This window comes from Mastomys coucha, unplaced genomic scaffold, assembly GCF_008632895.1.
Source record: "Mastomys coucha isolate ucsf_1 unplaced genomic scaffold, UCSF_Mcou_1 pScaffold11, whole genome shotgun sequence".
Taxonomy (NCBI): domain Eukaryota; kingdom Metazoa; phylum Chordata; class Mammalia; order Rodentia; family Muridae; genus Mastomys; species Mastomys coucha.
Genome location: NW_022196893.1, coordinates 34,133,318 through 34,137,991, shown reverse-complemented (window position 1 = coordinate 34,137,991; position 4,674 = coordinate 34,133,318). Strand labels below are relative to the sequence as shown.

The following is a 4,674-nucleotide window of genomic DNA, read 5'->3' as shown; positions in this document are numbered from 1 at the left end:
AGGGAGCAGAGGCGAGAGCGGAGGCCCACCGGGTCAGACTGTAGAGGGTCCGGAGAGGCCAGCAGATCTGTCCGGATCCTTTGCCCAGCTCGCCTGTGCTCAGCTCTGCGGCAGACTATGAAAGGCGGCTGTGTCTCAGTTGATGTCAGTTTCCAGCTCACCTCTGCGGACACTGTCCTCTAACGCAGTCCCCAACACTCTCTGGAAGGCCTGACCTGTGCCACCAGAGGCATGTACCACATGCCTTCTGTCCTGTGTCTTAGATGTCCCAGCGTTAAAGCATCTGCCAATGCATTTGTATTAGGCTTGCAACACGGTGAGTCTGTTCCCCCAAGCTCCTTTGGACCTCTGGTTCACCCCATCTGATCTCTGATATTTTTTCTCCAAATATTGGGGGTTCCCAGGAAGACAGGGATCAAGGCTTCTCTTTGAATCCCCACTCCCACTGGTGGAAATTGTTCTTTCCCTTACACCACAAGCTTCCCTTCCATACACTTAGAATCTAACCTATAACCAAAGTGTCCTGCTTAAAGAAAATGTCTACAGACACATGCACACTGACCCAGAGCACTAGTCACCAGGCCCCTAGCAGCAGCCTGACAAGTAGATGCCACAGAAATGCAGTCCTTCAGCAACTTCGAGTGGATCCTGTAAAGGCTAGGCCTGTCACCTACAAGGGAGTAAACTTGTTTCATTACTGGGGAGCACTGCAGCATCAGGGAGGCCTGCCATGAAATCAGCCTATTACTGGCAGGGATGGGGAGTAGGGTTGGGGGTTTGGGGGGGGAGATAAGGGGAAGAGAGGGGGAGGGAGACCACAACTACTGAGACAGAAACAGAGGTTGATTTTAATTATGCTTTCCCCTCTGGTGTCTGTAGAATTCTATGCAGGGACAGGGGAAGGAGAGGATAGAAGCTTACAAAGGAATATAGAAAATGTTTCTGAAAAAAAAAAAAAAAGACAAGATGAATTTGGAGCTCAAGAAGATGGTGAAGGCAAAGCTCACAAAGGCTGCCTGGCCAGGCTGTCTGCAGGAAAGAAGTCCTAGGAGAGCTAACATCCAGAAGCGGCTACCCTTGACCTTTGAAATTCAAGCAAGGGAGCTTGTGGAAGTGAGATCTGTCAAATAGCAACATGAACAGTATGGCAAGCCAGGTTTTGTTTAAACATGCCAATTGAAAATACTGGCTGGTGCTGGCTGGCCATGCACATTGTTCAGACAATCGTCCTTCGCATAAGTGGGAGGCTATATTCTACCTATGAAGGGATAGTGTAGGGGATCTTTAGACAGCTTTTGCTTCTATGTGGGGCTCCTCTGGGAAGTTAACTCTCTCTCTGCTGTTTCTTGGTGGCAAGCATTCTGTGTGCCAGAAAATATTCTCATTTAAACCAGCAACTGAGAGGTGGAGTCACATGAAGAAGCCCAGTTCCACCTGAGGTCATCCTGAAGCTCTCTCCAGTCTTGCCTCAGGGAAAATGTATGAAACCTCAGCGCGCTCATGTGTGTGTGTGTGTGTGTGTGTGTGTGTGTGTGTGTGTGTGTGTAGAGAGAGAGACAGACAGACAGACAGACAGACATCTTATGAGAGATAGCACAGAAGGTGTCCCTGATGCCACTGGGGCATAAAACATGGGACTTAGGGGATCGTTACTGAGGTTGATGGAAGGAGGACTGGACCCGAAGTCAGAGGTGTTGGCTTTAATTCCTGTATTGCCCTCTGTAATTGGGAGATGGGGGTGGGGACTAAAGACCAGAAAGTTGTAGTGATTTCTATATGCTACATGGTGATGAACGAATTGCATAGCCCCTTGAAAACCTCCATTCTCCACCATCCTGGTCTATTGAGTAGACAGCATAGAGTAGATTCTGACTTCCTGGGTTCCATCCCGCCTCCATTTCCTAGCTTTTTCTGGGTTAACTCCATAATGTATTGATAACAATAGTGCCTACTTCATAATCTTCCAGATTGGGGTTTACATATTAGATGTCTGTATCTGTCCCAGAGGCTTTTTCTCAGCTGTTCATTAAAACATTCATAAAACGCCTATTTGAAAAGCAGCGTGGTTCACCAGTCCATCAAACCTACACTGAAGACCCATTGTGTGCTCAACATCGTGTGTAGTTATCAAACCATGAGTCCGTTACCTCATTAGCTCTGACAGTGGCTCTTTTTATTGTTTGTTTGTTTTGTGTTCTGACATGGGGTCTCTCTGTGTAGTCCTGGCTGTCCTGGAATTTTCTATGTAGACCAAGTTAGACTAGAACTCACAGAGACCCTCTTGCCTCTGCTTCTCAAGTGCTGGAATTAAAGGCATGCACCATTACGCTCAGCCTCAGTGCCATTTTCTTGTATCCCTGGAACCTAGCTTGGTTCAGGCTCATGGGAACATGTTTATTGAATGCATAAACACTATAAGAATAAAAGTAGAAAAGAATTAGAAATATAGTCCTGGGGGCTGGAGAAATGACTCAGTGGTTAAGAGCACTGACTGCTCTTCCAGAGGTCCTGAGTTCAATTCCCAGCAACCACATGGTAGCTCACAATCATCTGTAATGGGATCCGAAGCCCTTTTCTGGTATGTCTGAAGACAGCTACAGTGTGTACTCATATAAATAAATCAATCTTTAAAAAAAGAAAGAAATATAGTTCCCACCTTCTTCTTAAAGATTTATGTATTTATTTATTTTATATGCAGTAGTGCTTTGCCTGTATGTATGATGTGTGTCACATAAGTGCCTGGTGTCCATAGAAGCCAGAAGTGGGCATCAGATCCCCTGGAACTGGAGTCACAGATGGCTGTGAACTGCTATGTGCCTGCTAGGAACCAGAGCCTGGGTCCTATGCAGAAGCAGCAAGAGCTTTTAACCACTAAGCCATCTCTCCCGGTCCACTTTTTATTATGTATGTACTTTTACTTATTATTTATTTTAAATAAACTTTATTATAAAAACTTGCAAATAAATGACATCACACTGAAATTAACCAGACCCAAAGTCTATATATCCATTTTTGTTTGTTTGTTTGTTTGTTTAAGGCTGGAGTTTGGCTGTTTTTCAAGCTGTCCTTGAACTCCCAGACTCAACGGACCTTCCTCAACTTTCTGGTTAGCTGGAACTAGAGATGTGCTGCCTTTAATAGACTTAAACTCCCAGTGTGGATTTATACACATGAAAAGAAAGAGTAGGGGGCTGGAGAGATGCCTCAGTGGTTAAGAGCACTGACTGCTCTTCCAGAGGTCCTGAGTTCAATTCCCAGCAACCACATGGTGGCTCACAATCATCTGTAATGGGATTCAATGCCTTCTTCTGGTGTGTCTGAAGACAGCAACTATGTACTCATACATAAGATAAATAAATCTTGGGGCTGGTGAGATGGCTCAGCGGGTAAGAGCACCGACTGCTCTTCAGAAGGTCATGAGTTCAAATCCCAGCAACCACATGGTGGCTCACAACCACCCGTAATGAGTTCTGACGCCCTCTTCTGGTGCTGTCTGAAGACAGCTACAGTGTACTTACATATAATAAATAAATAAATCTTTACAAAAAAAAAGATAAATAAATCTTAAAAAAGAAAAAGAAGTGCTCGCTTTGGCAGCACATATACTAAAATTGGAACGATACAGAGAAGATTAGCATGGCCCCTGCACAAGGATGACACGCAAATTCGTGAAGCGTTCCATATTTTTTAAAACAGAAAAAGTCAAGCAATGGTGATGCACGCCTTTAATCCCAGCACTTGGGAGGCAGAGGCAGGTGGATTTCTGAGTTTGAGGCCAGCCTGGTCTACAGAGTGAGTTCCAGGACAGCCAGAGATACACAGAGAAACTCTGTCTCGAAAAAAATACAAAAGAAGAAGAAAAAAAAAGAAAAAAGAAAGAGAAAAGAAAGAAAAAGAAAAGAAAAGGAAAGATAATGGGAGATATTAAACACGTTTAGACCATATTAAGTAGATGTAGTCTGGGGTCATTGCCTAGTGGTAAAGTATTTGCCTGACATGCCTAAGATCGTGAGCTCAATATCCAGAATTGCCCAAAGCACACAAACATATTCAGAAAAATATGTTCAGCCTGGAGAGTTGGCTCAGCACTGAAAAGCACTTGCAGAGGACCTAGTTCAATTCCCAGCAACCACATGTTGACACCCAAAGTCCTTAACTTCTATTCCATGGGGGATTTAACACCCTCGTATGACCTCTGTAGGCACCAGGTGCATGTGGTGCACACACATACATGCAGGCAAAACATTCATACACATAAAGTAAATCTAAAAGAAAAGTTCTTCCAAGTGTGGCACACACCTTTAATCCAAGTGCTTTAGAGGCAAAGGCAAGTGATCTCTATGAATGTGGTGCCAGCCTGGTCTACGAAGTGAGTTCCAGGCCAGCCAGGGATACATAGTAAGACCCTGGAGAGAAGATGGGGGGGCAGAAGGAGAGAGAAAGAGAGAAGCTCTGAATAATATAGACTGGGAAAGAGCCCAAGAAACAGGATCTGTGTTGGACAAGGGTGCTAACGTGGAGGAAATAGATCTAAATGGTAGACTTTGGACTGGCTCAAAGAAAGAAAAACATTGTAACTGTGGGAATATTGAGCTTGAAATCAAGATTCAGGTGTTTAAAATTATGTGCTTCTAAATGGGCTGAGGATACAGCTGGTAAAGTGTTTGCCACACA

The 4,674-nt window shown here is 44.5% G+C and overlaps 1 non-coding gene across 1 annotated transcript; it reads left to right on the top strand.

Moving 5' to 3' along the window:
- Positions 1-3,581: 3,581 nt before the first annotated feature.
- On the top strand, positions 3,582-3,688 carry LOC116083011. Its single transcript, XR_004115569.1, has one exon. It is a non-coding gene; the product is annotated as a U6 spliceosomal RNA (small nuclear RNA).
- The last annotated feature ends 986 nt before the right edge of the window (positions 3,689-4,674 follow it).